The 18,944-nt window shown below is 37.6% G+C and overlaps 1 protein-coding gene across 7 annotated transcripts in view; it reads left to right on the forward strand.

Annotated features, from left to right (window-relative positions):
- The window catches only part of MFSD3 (major facilitator superfamily domain containing 3), a 1,502,303-nt gene that overhangs the window by 89,567 nt on the left and 1,393,792 nt on the right, over positions 1 to 18,944 (forward strand). For 5 of the 7 annotated variants that reach the window (XM_044060839.1, XM_044060837.1, XM_044060842.1 and 2 more), the window contains exon 2: positions 18,046 to 18,096. The exons of the other annotated variants lie outside the window; for them this stretch is intronic. The gene's annotated coding sequence lies outside the window, so the exon portion shown is untranslated. The remainder of the gene's footprint in view (positions 1 to 18,045; positions 18,097 to 18,944) is intronic. 7 annotated transcript variants of the gene reach the window in all.

Raw genomic sequence — 18,944 nt, forward strand, 5'->3', positions numbered from 1 at the left:
CAAAAAGAGATGCTAGCTGTACAGAATGCCCTGACAGCCTTCAAGAACCTACTACATCCAGGACAACTATTACTAAAGACGGACAATACTACAGTCATGTGGTACATAAACAAGCAAGGGGGCACACATTCCTACCCCCTCTGCAGGCAAGCCATGACCTTGTGGAACCCAGCACTGGCCTATCAAGTACATCTGCAGGCACAATTCCTGCCAGGAAAGAAAAATACTCTGGCAGACGAACTAAGCAGAAACCTCATGGACCCTCACGAGTGGAAACTAGATCCACAAGTCTTCAGCATGATAACAAAGAAATGGGGATGCCCAGACATAGATCTATTTGCCTCCCCTCACAACTGCCAACTACAGAGATTCTGTACAAGGACTTATCACTCACAAGCATGTAAGTTGGATGCTCTATCATTCAGCTGGAAAAGCCTAACAGTTTATGCCTAAACACCACTGCCTCTACTCACCAAATTACTCCTAAAAGTCAAACAAGAGAAGCCAAAAATGATTCTGATTGCCCCAGACTGGCCACGCCAGCACTGGTACCCAATCCAAAAGAGCTTGTCTCAAGAGCCAGCCTGGACTTTACCTCAAATTCCTCATCTGCTGACCCAACAAAACAATCAGATCCTGCACAGCCAACTCAGAACCTTAAATCTGGCTGCTTGGCGAATAATATAGCCACTCAGATCTCACCTCTCTCTAAAGCAGTTATGGATGTCATTTTCTAAGCCAGGAGGCCCAGCACCAGGAAATCTTATGCAGAAAAATGGAAGAGATTCTGTGCTTGGAACCAGGCACAAGGACTTGAACCGCTTGTTCCTAATATTCCTCAGATTTTACAATACCTAACTGAGATGCTGGACAAAGGCCTATCCTTCTCATCAATTAAGATCCATGCCTCTGCCATTTCAGCTCATTATAATACGGAACCTCCTATTTTCTCTCACCCACTACTAAGACAGTACCTCAGAGGGGCAAAAAACATAAGACCCCCAAGGAGAGCACCTATACCAACATGGGACCTCAACTTTGTCTTGGAAAAACTCACACTGCCTCCTTTTGAGCCAGCCAATACAGCTGAGATAAAATTCTTATCATGGAAAACTGCTCTGCTCCTAGCAATAACTTCAGCAAGAAGAGTCTCAGAGTTACAGGCACTAATGGCAGTGGAACTTTTATCATTTTTCATCCGGACAGGGTTTCTCTAAGGACAAACCCATCATTTATGCCAAAGGCAGTATCCAGTGTGGCTCTTAACCAAACCATTCATTTACCAACCTTTTATCCAAATCCCCAGAATAAAGGGGAGAGACTTCTGCACTCTTTGGACATACACAGGCAGCTACGATTCTACTTGGACAAAACAAAAGCTTTCAGAAAAACTGAGCAACTTTTTGTCACATACGCTGCAGGATCACAAGGAAAGGCTATTTCAAAGCACACTATTTCAAAATGGATAGGACACTGCATTCGTTTCTGCTATGCACAGCATGGCAAATCAGTGCCTAAGAATATTAGGCCACATTCTACCAGGGCAGCAGCAACATCAGCATCCTTTCTCAGAGGAGTACCAACCAAGGATATTTTAGAGGCTGCAGTTTGGAGTTCAGTGCACACTTTTACCAAGCACTATCACTTACCTCTTTACTCTAAATCCAGAGCAGGCTTTGCCACTGCAGTTCTGCAGGGCCTCATAGCCACTCCTAATCCTATTTAGACCCAGGCGCCCAACCTCAGCTTTGGGATTCAACCCAAGTGTAATGACTGCAACAGTGAAGCACGATGAACATAGTACAGTTGTGTATCTACCATAAATGTAGATGTTCGAGTGTATTCACTGTTGCAGTCCAGGTTACCATCCCCCTTTCATTGCTGGGACTTATCTGTACTTCTCTATTGTATACAACCTATGTGGTGTATTTGCTTGTAGAGGAAGGTAATGTTTATGTTAGTACATGCTTTTTTATTTGCAAATTTTTAGCCTACCCTTATGGGGGCACCTGACATCTGGGGAAGAAAAACTGAAGAAATGGCGTCAGCTGCATCTTTTATACCCTTGGCGCACTGACGACAGCAACCGACGCTGGACCAAGACTTTGGAATTCAGGCCGACTGTGGGTAGCCTGCCAGCAGGATAACCCACGTGTAATGACTGCAACAGTGAATACACTCGAACATCTACATTTTTGGTAGGTACACAACTGTACCTTCCTTTGCTGAGCAGTTAAGTTCCCTTTGGGGGGAAAAACCTCCGTACAACAGTTTTTGGTGATTATAAATACTTTCCTCATTAGTAAAATTATTTTAAAGCTAGGAGTTTATGTTTTAACGGACTGTCAGAAGACTGTACTGTACTTTTAATGGAAGCCCTCTTTTTTTCTTGTCAGTTTAAAAGTTGCTTAAAGTAACTGAAAACCATTTTTTCTCCGGCGAAATTGGGTTTATTTTGCTTTGTGAGGCTAGAAGTGCTTTATACTGTATTTGTCTGCAAAAAAGTAATTTTTAAAGATATCTAGTTTTTACTGGCATTTGCTACTTGTTCTCTGTCTGGGAAAGAGACACCATTTTCAGCTTGACCATGGAACAATCTTCTAGTCACAAAAAGAAAAAGTTAAACAAGCAGCCTTTGCTGTCACAGCAGGCTAGCAATTTGCCTAAGCTGCAAGTGGGTGACTGCTGTGGCCTTTATTTGTACCTCAGACCACTTATCTTTTACTCAGGATTTTTCTGACGTAGCACCTACAGCCGCTGTGGACTGGGGGGCTAATCACATCCTTTAAGGCTGTTGGAGTCCTGTCCGTGAGCAAGAGAAAGAAATTCTTATAGGCCCTGAGAGTGGCTTCCCTGTTTTGTCAGAATGTTGTGCCCATACCTGGAGAAGCTGATGTTGCCAAAATTCGTCCCATTTTTCTTGTCAAAAAGAAACAGAAAACTAAATATGTATCTACTCCTTTTCAAATTTCCTTAGGACTAGTTTAATGGATCTGGCACAGGATTTAATTCAGGCTGTTTATCCTTCTTGTAAAGTAGTTTCTGGTGAAATAAAGAGGGATACCTCCTTTCCTGAAGAGATTCAAGATTCTGAATTTGGACAGGAAGATGAAGGGACAGATAACAGGGTTTTCTCCTCAGACATCTGATTTATACTCTGAAGATTGCTGAGTTTCGGATCCTCCCTGTGGGTGGGAGGGGGGGTTATCTTTCTCTTAGACCATTTCTAGAATGTACCAGTGTGTTCAGTGGGGGAAGACAAGTTTCTCAAGTCCCTCAGAAATTACAATATGTTGTTACAGAAAGAATTAACATAACCTGCACCCATTTCTCCAGTTCTGTCATTTTTGGAGGATGTGTGTTTTATTGCCTGAAGGTTTCCTGACAGTAAGTCAGCTTCCCCTAAAGTGGCAGGTAGGATGTATAAAGCCGCTCAGTCTTTTTTAAGATTTTACACACTTTTTCCCAAACCCGATCCAGCAGCTGCTGTAGCTTTAGTTAATCCAACTCTTTCTCTTTCTGATAAGCAGGAGAAGATTATTGTTAAGTATGGGGTAAAAGTACATGCTTCTTCAACTTTGATTTTCAGAATCTGAAATTGTCCGGCTTATATGTGAAGGTGTGTTCTGACGAATTGTGAAAATGTGAAAATATTTTATTTGCAGTTTCCTCATTAGGAAAAATCTGATTTAAATAATTTCTTCGGTTACTTATTGTAGAGAGAGTGTGTGTATGACTCTGTTTATACATATTCCAGGGCTGTGACCACTAGTATTGTTTTGAAGAGGATTTCATGATGGCATTCTTAGAACCTCCCATATGGTGTTAAAAATGAGATTTTAAATTCTCCTTTAAATAGAGGTTTAGTTTTTGGCCCCTCTGCTACAGATGTGATCAAAAATGTGAAATGTGTAAACTGATACAGGGAATCTTAAGATTTTTCAGCCCTCCTTTTCCAAGCTTTCCAAGAGATTCTCTAAATCCTCATTCAGTTTTGGTAAGAAACAAAATAAATAGTCTCAACAAAATACAGTTAAACAGACATTTACGAAGAAATGGCAAGAGGGCTCTAGGAAGAATTCTGCAAACTCAGATAACTTTATTCCCCCTCCCACTCTGGCATCCCCCTTATTTCTTCCAGAAAATCTGAATTTCTACTTTTCTCTTTGGTTTCTGACCAATGACTTGCATCTCCTTCATCTTCCTGTTCAGGTTTAGGATCTTGAATCTCTTCAGGAAAGGAGGTATCCCCCTCTATCTTTTACCTTCATCAAGGTAACAGATGGCAGTGGGAGGAAATTCCTCTTCTGCTTCTACCTGTCCATCGCATGCTGTCCCAGGGAGTGATAGAACAGGTTCCCCCTTCCTAACTGGGAAAGAGATTTTATTCAGTAATCTTTTTAGTGCCAAATAGAGAAGATGATTGGAGACCAGATCTGGACAGGGTTTACACCTTTCATTGGGGCCAAAACTGGACTTGCACTTCCCATAAACCCACACACTTTCTGCTCATTTCATGACATCATTGTTATGTCAGATGAAGGGGAGCGCCCTCTTTTTCCATTCGTGATCATTTTTTTCTGTGGATTTACTATGCTTTTTCTAAAAAAAGCATAGTACATGCACTGATTTAACAAACTCCGATAGTCTGTTTCTTTGTTTGGAACAAAATACCAGAGTTTGTCTAGTGTTTTCCAGACTACCGGACAATCAGTTTGATTCCAGGATAGTCCATAAAAAAAGGATAGGTGGCAATGCTAGATTTGGAACTTTTTTTTTTTAACTAAACCGGTTTGTGATAGTGCCCATATTCAAAAGGATATCACTTCACGACCTGCTACCTCTTCTTCCCCATTCAAGTTTCCTGGTAACTCTACATTTAAAAGATGCTTTCATTACTTTCCTGTTCATCCAGACTTCAGGCGTTTCTTAAGGATCTGTGTCTGGATCATATTTTTAGCTCTTTGATTTACTCTTTTGACTATCTGCTGCACCAAGACTGTTTACAAAGTATCTAGCTCCAGTTATAGCTCATTGCAGGCTACAGAGTATCCATATGTTTCTATGTTCAGATGAGTTGCTTATCTTTGTAGAGTGTTTTTCAAAGTGTCAGCAGGAATGTCTGTCTTGGTTGAGAAATCTCTTACACAGGCTGGGATTCCAAGACAACATTCAGACGTCTTTCTTGACATCTTGCTAGACTGTGCTTCTGAGATGCCAGCTAGACACCACAGTTCAGAGTTTTTCTTCCACAGGAAAAAAAAAGGTATATCTAACATTCAGTTACTGCAAGGCAGTACCACAAGATTTTGGGTCTCATGGCTTCTAGGAGTCTCATGGTACTCTTGACATGATTCCAAGTGGTATCTGAAGTATTTGTGGTCTCAGGACCACTTCTAGTCTTTTCAGATCCCAGTACTGGGGTTTGCTAGAGGGAAATCACTTGGTGGAGATAACTGATATCTCTAAATCCAGGTCTCCTCTTCTTCCTCCCTGTTCCAAACCTGTTCCAAAATAGTCATTTTTCTCAGATGTGTCAGACTTTGCTTGAGGAGCAATTTCTGGGGAGGATAAAAGTGCAAGGTGGTGCGACTCCAAGGACAAGAGGAAAGGACATAAATATAAGAGAGATGCTTGTCCTGATCAAGTCACTCAACTCTGAATCATCTTGGGTCCCTGGGACGTCTTCAGATTGTTACAGATAATACTACAGTCATGTGGTATATCAGCACACAAGGGGGAGCCAGGACATACCCCCTTTGCAGATTAACCATGGTAGCATGGGTTATAGCTTTGTTGCACAGTCTCACTTTACATGCATCCTACATTCCATTAGAGCAAAATTGTTGGGCAGACAAGATGAGCAGGACAAGGTTAGACCCTCATGAATGGAAACTAGATCAGGAGGTCTTCCAAGATTTGATCCATCTGTAGAGAGTTCCTCAAGTAGACCTCTTTGCATTCTGCTTTGAACAGTCAGTTGGCAAGATTGTGCTCTAGGACAAGAAGGCCTGGAAGACAGATGCCTTTTCTTTTCCTTGAACTGGAAAGTTGATATATTCTTTTCCACCCTTTCCAGTAATACCTAGGCTTACTTCTGAAGATTTAGAAGGAATTCCTCAAGATCATTGTGGTGACTCCCTTTGGGCAGCTGTGGTTCTCCGTTCTTTTGGAAATAACACAAAGCTCAGGTACACCGACCACACCAACTAGTTTTGGATATTCTTAACGCAAAATAAGTTTATTTATCCACAAAATATTCAAAGCGCCAGTCTCAATAGACAAGCTTCCTCAGAGAAATAAAATATTTTTAAAAATTGGCGCTCTTTATACACATAAAATCTCGTTAGTAAGAGGTGCACGTCACTTCCTGGTAGTGTGTTGTTAGCCATTCTCACACTTCTTATTTATTTTATATGTATCAATGTAAGAATTGTATAGACTCACACATCATACTTGCTGTACAACGAACTAGACATATACATATAATGTATAATATCATCCGACCATTAAAAACAGTTAAAAAATGACAAGAATAAAACTTTAAAAATGTTAATCATGAATTTACTGTATTATCTGTAACTGTTAGTGTGCCTCTTCCAATTAAAGACACAATCCATTACTTACCAATTGTGGCTGCCAAAATCATTAATTTAGAATATATAACTGTTAAATGGATTCCACTCTTGGGTTATTTTTAAGAATAACTATCCTTAACACCAAATAAAAAGCCGAGAATGTTTTTATTAATCCCTCAAAATCATTTTAACTCTATATAGGGCTGTTATAAGATAGATTAAATTCTTGGTGTTTCATGTCCTCTATTTTTTGTCATCAAGAATTAACCAGTTCATAACAACTAGACATATAAAGGACATGGGTAAATCTATGAGTCGAGTAATCGGCGACACTTCACCCCAATATGGGCGTAAACATATCTTCCTGGCATCCTTATGGACAAATAAATAATTGCCCAAATGAGCCATGCTTTTAGTAGCATCTAAGATCCTGTAACACTAATCTATGACCTTAAGTACTATTACTTCTACTAGTATGAAGGGGTATATTCGTAGTCAAGCCCAATGTAGATCCCTTGTACTATTACACCCCTAATTATCCCATAATATATGTCACTAAACCTCGTGCTCTATATATGGGGGTACCAAAATTCTATCTAGGCTATCACTAACTACCCCTATGCTGACCATTATGTTCACTATTGTTGAGTTATCTAAGGTAACTTTTCAATTTAAGAAGACAAGCAATATTGCAATTGTCATTTAACCCCGGAGAGTTGAAGGCATCCAATTTTATTTGCCATTCCAACTCCCTGGTTTCAAGCCTGATTGATGTAGGTCCTCCTCTAATACTCTGGGAAATGTGATCAATAGCCATAAAATAAAATTTGTGTCCCATGTGTTGGTCTATATGCTTTGCTAAAGCATTATCCATGTTTTGTTTTCTAATGGCGTACATATGTTGGTAGATTCTCTCACGAAACTTTCTATCTGTTTTTCCAACATAGTACGCCGGGCAGCTGTCACAAGTGGCCAGATAAACAATAGACTTTGTTTCACAATTTATTTTTTGTCTTATGGAATATTTTTTTCCGTTAATTTGAAATGAACTCCCTGTTTTTACACGACTACACCAGTTGCATCGTCCACAAATAAATGTTCCTTTTTGTCTAGTAAAGGACTCTTCGCTGTAATTTCCTTCTAGTAGGGTTTTCAGATTCCTTCCCTTCCTATACACTACAATTGGTTTTGTCCCCAATTTTTCTAGTAAAAGTCTGTTACTAGAAATGAACGCCCAATTTTTATAAAGAATGGAATTAATTTCCTTGGATTCCATATTATATGTTGTAATAAAACTACGGGAATAATTCCGTGTCTCTTCTTGAATATTTTTTGAGGTAGATTCCAATTCAGTATAATCTACCACAAGGGTGTGTGTAGACTCACTTTCACATCCACTTGTTCTGATGTTTAACAAGGGTATGTAGAAGCCATTCTCTCTCTTGTTCCTCACCTCCATTATCAGTTCATTAATAAGTACTTCTGGGTAGTCCCTATTTTTAAACATGTCACTAAGAAGTTGACATTCAGTATGGAAATTTTCCTCAGTACTACACATTTTTGCTGCTCTAATCAGTTGTCCTTTTTATAATAGAGCGTTTTTGTTTGTGTGGATGTTGGCTAGAATAATGGAGGAATGAGTTACAATAAGTTGGTTTCCTATGTATTGAGGATATCAATAACCCGTCTTCTAAATTCCTTTCAATTTAACATCCAAATAGTCTATTGAGGTCATAGAAAATTTGTATGTGAAGCTGAAAAATCTGTGGTGTTATTCATATATTCAACGAGTTTAGAAGCTTCATTTTCCGAACCCTTAAACATTATAAAAATGTCGTCCAGAAACCTTGTGTAATAAACCATCTGTGATTTATGGTTTTCATTTCCAAAAATAAAATGTTTTTCCCAGTAGGCTACAAAGATGTTAGCTACCGAGGGTCCACATGGTGACCCCATTGCAATCCCTTGTTTTTGCAAATAGTGTTTTTTATCAAACATAAAAAAATTGGATGTGAGTATTATATCCAATAGGTCCGTAACTGTATCAATTTCATTTCTCGGGACCTCTAAGCTATTCAAAAAGGATCCTATCCACTCAATGGCTTCCAAATGAGGAATAGATGTATAGAGATCCACTACGTCTATAGTAAGAAAATTACATAGTGGATCAATAGGAAGCTCATTGATGGCTGACAGAAAGGACCATGAATCTTTGCATATGTAAGGGACCTTTTTTATATATTTGGAAAGGATTGTGTCCACTAGGCATGCACATGGATATGTCATGGAAGATCTAGCATCTATGAGAGCTCTCATGGGTGGATGGTGAAGGTCCTTGTGGATCTTTGGAATTCCGAAAATGGCAGGTGTCTTCGGTGTAGTGATATCTATATATTGGTAGGTGTCGTTATCAATTTTTCCTGCCAAAAATAAATCTCGGAAGTAGCCCCTATTCCTAGAATAAACCATATTCATCTCATTAACTGAGGAGGGTGTATAGGCTGGACCATCCACAACACAGGACATTTTATGTAAATAGTCACTATTGTCAAAAATAACCAAGCCCCCACCCTTATCGGGCTTGAAGACTCTCACCGGTAAATGACATAATTCATTTAGGAGCATTTTTTGTGCCTTGGAAATGTTGTATTTCTTATTCCTGGACTGACTATTGATATTGGAGTCTAAGTGTCTAAGGTCAAATTCACATACCCGTTCAAAAATACACAAGTCAGGGTGTATTGGTGGATTAAATACACTTGACAGTTTTAGTTTACTACCTTCCTGGTATACAGGGGTTGAAAACAATAGGCCCAGATTCAACTTCCGTGTAAAACATTTTAAATCTATAATAGTCTCTGTTAGATTGAAATGGTTACTTGGTACAAAAGTGTTTCCTAGGGCCAATAAATCAATAAGTTCTTGTTCAATAGTGAAGCTGGAGAAGTTGTAGATCTTAAAATCCCCTTTAGTATTCACTAGTATCTTCACACTAATATCCTGTTCTATGTCCAAGTGGTTGTCATCATTCAGACTTGGTTGTTGTTCCATCGTCTGTTCCTGTAGTTCTTCTGGTATTGGTTGTTCCGTTTCCCTAAAAAAGTATTGGGTTGGTTTTGTTGGCCATCCCCCCGGAATCTTTGGCCGTTGTTGTTGTTATAATTACTGGCCTTAATTTTGTTACGAGGACCCTCAGGAATGTCCAATTCATGTTCTTCCTGAATGGCATCCATTCCTGAGTCCCCTTGTGGCCCTTGGTCATGTGCATTAGGTTGGTGTGATGAAGTGGTAGGAATAGCCCCATGTTGTACATAGTCTATAGTTAGTTTTACATAAGCCTTGTTTTGCTGGTAAGCTGTTCTGTCTCTGGTCAATTTTTTACCCTTGTTGACTTTGAGTTTGGCCATCAATGCATCTATGCTGTTAAATATGCGTGTATAGTCATATTTATATCTTACAAAGTCAATATCCATTTTAATCAAATTGTCCAAATCCTTTATCTCAGCTGTCAGTAAGGAAATATGGGCCGTGTAATGTTTAATCATTAACCCCAATAATTGAAGGCCTTGTTGGTCAAATAGGTCTCGTAATTCTTTTAAAAAAGAATCTTCAGCTAAAAGGCCAGTTGGAGCAAAGGAACTGCGCAGCCCCTTTGGGACAATTTTTTCTTTTAAACATTGGTTCAGATAACATATTTCCAACTGTAGTTTCCTTAATTTCAGTAATTTCTGATCAAAAAGTTTAAGTCTACTTACTAAATTGTCCATAGAAATCGCCGTGTTCACATCCTGTAGTGCCGGTAGTTCCTGTAAGCCTTGTGGTGTAAAGACAAATGAATCCAGAGCTGTAATCCATTCTCCTAAAGTCGGAACCCCAATAAGCACATTATTTTGTCCATTGATGTCCTCCAGCGAATCTCTGGAAATAGGCGCCGCAGAGTTCCTGCTACTACCCGCAAAGTTCACCTGCCGTTGGCCCGCTGGAATAGAAGAAAGATGCGTATCCCCCATCTCATTGCTTGCACTCATACTGCCAGTGTTGCCCAAATTGTGAGTAATGCCGTTTGCACGGTCGATAGTGTCCAATCGTGTATTCAGGTGGTCTAGTCGTTGTGAAATAGTAACTAATAATGCTGCCATATCATTGTTGGAACTAGGTCCATCAGGGTTAGTAGACCCGAAAATGTTAGGACTAGTCGGACTGGAACAAACCACAGCAAAAGTCCAAAACTCCAAATAACACAAAGCTCAGGTACACCGACCACACCAACTAGTTTTGGATATTCTTAACGCAAAATAAGTTTATTTATCCACAAAATATTCAAAGCTGCCAGTCTCAATAGACAAGCTTCCTCAGAGAAATAAAATATTTTTAAAAATTGGCTCTTTATACACATAAAATAGTAAGAGGTGCACGTCACTTCCTGGTAGTGTGTTGTTAGCCATTCTCACACTTCTTATTTATTTTATATGTATCAATGTAAGAATTGTATAGACTCACACATCATACTTGCTGTACAACGAACTAGACATATACATATAATGTATAATATCATCCGACCATTAAAAACAGTTAAAAAATGACAAGAATAAAACTTTAAAAATGTTAATCATGAATTTACGTATTATCTGTAACTGCTCGCCGACTTAGTGTGCCTCTTCCAATTAAAGACACAATCCATTACTTACCAATTGTGGCTGCCAAAATCATTAATTTAGAATATATAACTGTTAAATGGATTCCACTCTTGGGTTATTTTTTATCGTAAAGAATAACTATCCTTAACACCAAATACGTAAAAAAGCCGAGAATGTTTTTATTAATCCCTCAAAATCATTTTAACTCTATATAGGGCTGTTATAAGATAGATTAAATTCTTGTGTGTTTCATGTCCTCTATTTTTTGTCATCAAGAATTAACCAGTTCATAACAACTAGACATATAAAGGACATGGGTAAATCTATGAGTCGAGTAATCGGCGACACTTCACCCCAATATGGGCGTAAACATATCTTCCTGGCATCCTTATGGACAAATAAATAATTGCCCAAATGAGCCATGCTTTTAGTAGCATCTAAGATCCTGTAACACTAATCTATGACCTTAAGTACTATTACTTCTACTAGTATGAAGGGGTATATTCGTAGTCAAGCCCAATGTAGATCCCTTGTACTATTACACCCCTAATTATCCCATAATATATGTCACTAAACCTCGTGCTCTATATATGGGGGTACCAAAATTCTATCTAGGCTATCACTAACTACCCCTATGCTGACCATTATGTTCACTATTGTTGAGTTATCTAAGGTAACTTTTCAATTTAAGAAGACAAGCAATATTGCAATTGTCATTTAACGGAGAGTTGAAGGCATCCAATTTTATTTGCCATTCCAACTCCCTGGTTTCAAGCCTGATTGATGTAGGTCCTCCTCTAATACTCTGGGAAATGTGATCAATAGCCATAAAATAAAATTTGTGTCCCATGTGTTGGTCTATATGCTTTGCTAAAGCATTATCCATGTTTTGTTTTCTAATGGCGTACATATGTTGGTAGATTCTCTAAACTTTCTATCTGTTTTTCCAACATGGCAGCTGTCACAAGTGGCCAGATAAACAATAGACTTTGTTTCACAATTTATTTTTTGTCTTATGGAATATTTTTTCCGTTAATTTGAAATGAACTCCTTTACTTTGTTTTACACCAGTTGCATCGTCCACAAATAAATGTTCCTTTTGTCTAGTAAAGGACTCTTCGCTGTAATTTCCTTCTAGTAGGGTTTTCAGATTCCTTCCCTTCCTATACACTACAATTGGTTTTGTCCCCAATTTTTCTAGTAAAAGTCTGTTACTAGAAATGAACGCCCAATTTTTATAAAGAATGGAATTAATTTCCTTGGATTCCATATTATATGTTGTAATAAAACTACGGGAATAATTCCGTGTCTCTTCTTGAATATTTTTTGAGGTAGATTCCAATTCAGTATAATCTACCACAAGGGTGTGTGTAGACTCACTTTCACATCCACTTGTTCTGATGTTTAACAAGGGTATGTAGAAGCCATTCTCTCTCTTACACCTACCAATATATAGATATCACTACACCGAAGACACCTGCCATTTTCGGAATTCCAAAGATCCACAAGGACCTTCACCATCCACCCATGAGAGCTCTCATAGGTGCTAGATCTTCCATGACATATCCATGTGCATGCCTAGTGGACACAATCCTTTCCAAATATATAAAAAAGGTCCCTTACATATGCAAAGATTCATGGTCCTTTCTGTCAGCCATCAATGAGCTTCCTATTGATCCACTATGTAATTTTCTTACTATAGACGTAGTGGATCTCTATACATCTATTCCTCATTTGGAAGCCATTGAGTGGATAGGATCCTTTTTGAATAGCTTAGAGGTCCCGAGAAATGAAATTGATACAGTTACGGACCTATTGGATATAATACTCACATCCAATTTTTTTATGTTTGATAAAAAACACTATTTGCAAAAACAAGGGATTGCAATGGGGTCACCATGTGGACCCTCGGTAGCTAACATCTTTGTAGCCTACTGGGAAAAACATTTTATTTTTGGAAATGAAAACCATAAATCACAGATGGTTTATTACACAAGGTTTCTGGACGACATTTTTATAATGTTTAAGGGTTCGGAAAATGAAGCTTCTGAACTCGTTGAATATATGAATAACACCACAGATTTTTTCAGCTTCACATACAAATTTTCTATGACCTCAATAGACTATTTGGATGTTAAATTGGAAAGGAATTTAGAAGACGGGTTATTGATATCCTCAATACATAGGAAACCAACTTATTGTAACTCATTCCTCCATTATTCTAGCCAACATCCACACAAACAAAAACGCTCTATTATAAAAGGACAACTGATTAGAGCAGCAAAAATGTGTAGTACTGAGGAAAATTTCCATACTGAATGTCAACTTCTTAGTGACATGTTTAAAAATAGGGACTACCCAGAAGTACTTATTAATGAACTGATAATGGAGGTGAGGAACAAGAGAGAGAATGGCTTCTACATACCCTTGTTAAACATCAGAACAAGTGGATGTGAAAGTGAGTCTACACACACCCTTGTGGTAGATTATACTGAATTGGAATCTACCTCAAAAAATATTCAAGAAGAGACACGGAATTATTCCCGTAGTTTTATTACAACATATAATATGGAATCCAAGGAAATTAATTCCATTCTTTATAAAAATTACGTTTAGCTCATTTCTAGTAACAGACTTTTACTAGAAAAATTGGGGACAAAACCAATTGTAGTGTATAGGAAGGAAGGAATCTGAAAACCCTACTAGAAGGAAATTACAGCGAGTCCTTTACTAGACAAAAGGAACATTTATTTGTGGACGATGCAACTGGTGTAGTCGTCGTAAAACAGGGAGTTCATTTCAAATTAACGGAAAAAATATTCCATAAGACAAAAATAAATTGTGAAACAAAGTCTATTGTTTATCTGGCCACTTGTGACAGCTGCCCGTACTATGTTGGAAAACAGATAGAAAGTTTAGGTGAGAGAATCACCAACATATATGCGCCATTAGAAAACAAAACATGGATAATGCTTTAGCAAAGCATATAGACCAACACATGGGACACAAATTTTATTTTATGGCTATTGATCACATTTCCCAGAGTATTAGAGGAGGACCTACATCAATCAGGCTTGAAACCAGGGAGTTGGAATGGCAAATAAAATTGGATGCCTTCAACTCTCGGGGTTAAATGATGCTTGTCTTCTTAAATTGAAAAGTTACCTTAGATAACTCAACAATAGTGAACATAATGGTCAGCATAGGGGTAGTTAGTGATAGCCTAGAGATTTTTGGTACCCCCATATATAGAGCACGAGGTTTAGTGACATATATTATGGGATAATTAGGGCAATACAGGTGCCAAGGGATCTACATTGGGCTTTCATACTAGTAGAAGTAATAGTACTTAAGGTCATAGATTAGTGTTATAGGAACTTAGATGCTACTAAAAGCATTGCTCACCTGGGCAATTATTTATATGTCCATAAGGATGCGAGGAAGATATGTTCGCCCATATTGGGGTGAAGTGTCATTACTCGACTCATAGATTTACCCATGTCCTTTATATGTCTAGTTGTTATGAACTGGTTAATTCTTGATGACAAAAAATAGAGGACATGAAACACACAAGAATTTAATCTATCTTATAACAGCCCTATATAGAGTTAAAATGATTTTGAGGGATTAATAAAAACATTCTCGGCTTTTTTACGTATTTGGTGTTAAGGATAGTTATTCTTTACGATAAAAAATAACCCAAGAGTGGAATCCATTTAACAGTTATATATTCTAAATTAATGATTTTGGCAGCCACAATTGGTAAGTAATGGATTGTGTCTTTAATTGGAAGAGGTTACAAAAAGTCAAGTAGCAGTTACAGATAATACTCGCACGTAGTAAATTCATGATTAACATTTTTAAAGTTTTATTCTTGTCATTTTTTAACTGTTTTTAATGGTCGGATGATATTATACATTATATGTATATGTCTAGTTCGTTGTACAGCAAGTATGATGTGTGAGTCTATATAATTCTTACATTGATACATATAAAATAAATAAGAAGTGTGAGAATGGCTAACAACACACTACCAGGAAGTGACGTGCACCTCTTACTAACGAGATTTTATGTGTATAAAGAGCGCCAATTTTTAAAAATATTTTATTTCTCTGAGGAAGCTTGTCTATTGAGACTGGCGAAAACGCTTAGAATATTTTGTGGATAAATAAACTTATTTTGCGTTAAGAATATCCAAAACTAGTTGGTGTGGTCGGTGTACCTGAGCTTTGTGTTATTTGGAGTTTTGGACTTTTGCTGTGGTTTGTTCTTTTGGAAATGGTCAGGAGCAGTTACCACAGGCTTTCTCACATACTGGATCCACTCACACAAGAACAGGGGTGTATGATACATCCTATCACCAGTCAATTTCATTTGACTGCCTGGATGATAGTGTCTTAATTCCCTTTAGGCACCTGTTTACTGAGGATGTGTGGCATGTACTAATGGTGGCAAGAAAGCCTGCTACCAGAAAATTGTATATTAACAAATGGAAAACGTTTTCTACTTGGTATCAACAACTTAACCAGCACCCATTCAGGGCTAGTTGTTTTATGGTTTTACAATATTTGTGTGAGTTGCTATTCTATGGCATTTTTTTAGTCCTGTTTCAAGGTTCATTTATCAGTCATTTCCACATGTCTGGCCATGGATCCTCCTCTTTTAATGAATTCTCATGTCAAAATATTGTTTTTGAAAGGGATAATTTGTTTCATTTGGAACCAGCAAACCTAACTGACTTGAGGTTCTTAATGTGGAAAATTGGTTTTACTGATTGATCTAACCTCTGCAAGAAGGACATCAGAGTTGCAAACTCTTATGATGAGTCATCCCAATCTCATTTTCCACAGAGGACAGGGTTTCTTTGAGAACTAGTCCTTCTTTTACACCTAAAGTGGTGCCCAAGTTTACTTTAAGCCAAACTATCCCTCTCCCTGTTTTCTTTCCTGACCCCACAAATGAGGGGAAAGAATACTCTGTACCTGGGATGTCCATAGACCTCTTGGGTGCTGTCTTGACAAAATTAAATCTTTCAGATTTTCAGATCAAGTGTTCATTTCTTGTGACTATATAAAGAGGGGACAATCTCTGTCAAAACAGATGATTTCCAAATCATTGTCTAAAGTTATTACCTTTTGTTATATTCACCATAACAAAATTTTTCAAGGGAGGGTCAAGGCCCACTCTACCAGGGCCTTGGCTACATCAGTGGATTTTTGGAAAGGATTGAATTCTAGAAGTATTCTAGAAGCTGCTACTTGGTCCTGTGTATATACTTTTACAAAGCACTACAAGCATAATTCCTTCTCTAGGTCTAGATCAGGCTTTGCAAGGCCCCTTCTCCAGAGGCTTCTGAACTCTTTTCCTTCCATCTCCCAAATATAGTAAGCTAGGGTAACCTACCCCTATAGCTCAGGCTACTGAAGCAGTGATCAGTATAATGAATACACTACAGTTGTGTAAATAAACCTACCATTACAGTAGATTTTGAATGATCACTGCTGCAGTAGCCCCTCCCCTCATCAATCTCCCTTGTTTTTTGGTGTGTTGTTAATGCCAGGATGTAGTTATTTCTTTTTGTTCTTCCTAGCATTGGCCCTTCAGGGCTCTGCCTACCTTTCTTTGTTGGCAGGAAAGCTATGAAGGGCTTTGCCCCCAAAATTGTCTTTTAATCCACTCAGCTTGAGCTGCCTGACAGTATAGGTGCGTGGAAGGTGCGCTGAAGATATAGAATCTGTCCGGCTGTTATATATTTAGCAGGCATACCTCTCAACTTCTTAGAACAAGAAATCTGGACAAAGCTGTAAATAAAAGTGGTGCAAGGCCCAAAAATAGGGACAATTTTTAAATATTGCACTTAAACTTAGAAAGTTAATAGAATAAGTGTTGTGCATTAGTATGAATTTTCTGAAGGGTATGAAGTCTGAAACACAGATGTCTGCCATTATTTGTTTAACTTCAGTCTTTAATGATTTGCCAGTAATTTGCCAGAAAACTGAAATTTTATGAAAAACGGACCAAAATATGAGGCAAAAATCTGGACATTCTGCAAAAATCTGTACAGTTAAGCGATATGTTGAGGTATATAAGTGATATAAGGTATATACAGTGGATATAAAAGGTGTACACACCTCTGTTAAAATGCCAGGCTTTTGTGATGTAAAAAATGAGACCACAATAAATCATTTCAAAACTTGTCCCACCTTTAATGTGACCTATAACCTGTACAATTCAATTGAAAAACAAACAAATCTGTTAGGGGAAAAAATACAAAAGTACAATAAGCTGGTTGCATAAGTGTGCACACCCTTAAACTAATACTTTGTTGAATGGTATCAGTCAGGAGAAGGGTACAAAAAAATTTCCACAGCATTGGATATACCATGGAACACAGTGAAGGCAGTCATCAAAAAGTGGAGAAAATATGGGACAACAGCGACGTTGCAAAGAACTGGACATACCTCCAAAATTGATGAAAAGACAAGTCTCTCTCTCTTAATGTTTAGTCAGAATATGTCCTGCAGCAGTTTCACTGCAGGACAGTAATGAATGCTTATTTTCTAGAATGGCTTCTGTACTTCATCCAGATTGTGCTTTGGGGATTTTTTACAGGCAGCTCCAGACAAACTGTGCCTTGGAAGTTTGCTGTAGGCAATTTAATACTTTGTTTACTTGCTAGACCTTATTTTATCACAATGTATGCTTTTGTGTGTGAGATGTGTGCATACTTGTATATAAAATATTGTTTTGGTTCCTGTGATTTGCTGTGTTTATTTAAAGCAACCTTAACTTTATTATTTATTTATTGGTTATATTCATTTTGTTAACAGGGTGAGTGGATTGGTCCAAAGACTGCTTTCAGCCACAACTCAGGCTAAAAGGTAATAATACAGTTTAAACTGATATAACAGAAATATGCAGTTGAGATGTTTACAACACATATATAAATATGTACAACAAAAATGTATCGAATTGAGATGTTTGTCAGAATACAAAGTATGTTTAACAAAAACTTAGTGTAACAAAATATATCTAACTAAAATAAACCCTTTTTGATTTATAATGTTTATAGCAGAATGTAATCCCTCAAAGCAGTAAGAAATGATGGGAACATTCAGAAAAGACAGGTTGCCTTGAGAGGTTTTTGAGAATAGTAATATAAAAAAAAAAAGCAAGCAGGCTATATAAAACTTGTAAACAAAATGGACAGCCTGAACTCTATCCAGGAAGGTAATGGATCCAAAATATCAGGATAACTGGATAAAAAAATTATTTTTGACCATAAAAAAAGACATAAAAAACAAAGTTAAACACTTTCATTCCTGATAACTTGGAGCTTCATGAGAAGTAATGAATTAAAGCAATTATCCTTCTATATATTCACTTTGCTGTTAAAAACTCCCAATACAACAGGGCTTCCTGAAAAAAGAACATTCCTTGTTTCTGGGGAATATAGGAAAACAAATGTACCACATCTTTATTTACAAAATATGTGTCCTCTTCCCATTGATCCCTATTTAATGTTGTTAAAAAGTCCCATGAGTCTTTAATAATGTGAGAAGCTTTTTGCTAGATACGTTTCAGTAATCTATCCACATAAACTCCAAATGGGTGGGTCGTGGAATTCCTAGCTATATCCTTATATACTTTCAGAATTCCAAAAATAGTCAAAATGAAAGTCTTTAATTTCTAAGAAAAATGTATAAACCTGGATTAATGATGTTTTGCA

The sequence above is a fragment of the Protopterus annectens genome, chromosome 2.part0 (assembly GCF_019279795.1).
Source record: "Protopterus annectens isolate FY-2018-M chromosome 2.part0, PAN1.0, whole genome shotgun sequence".
In the NCBI taxonomy this organism is placed as follows: Eukaryota; Metazoa; Chordata; order Ceratodontiformes; family Protopteridae; genus Protopterus; species Protopterus annectens.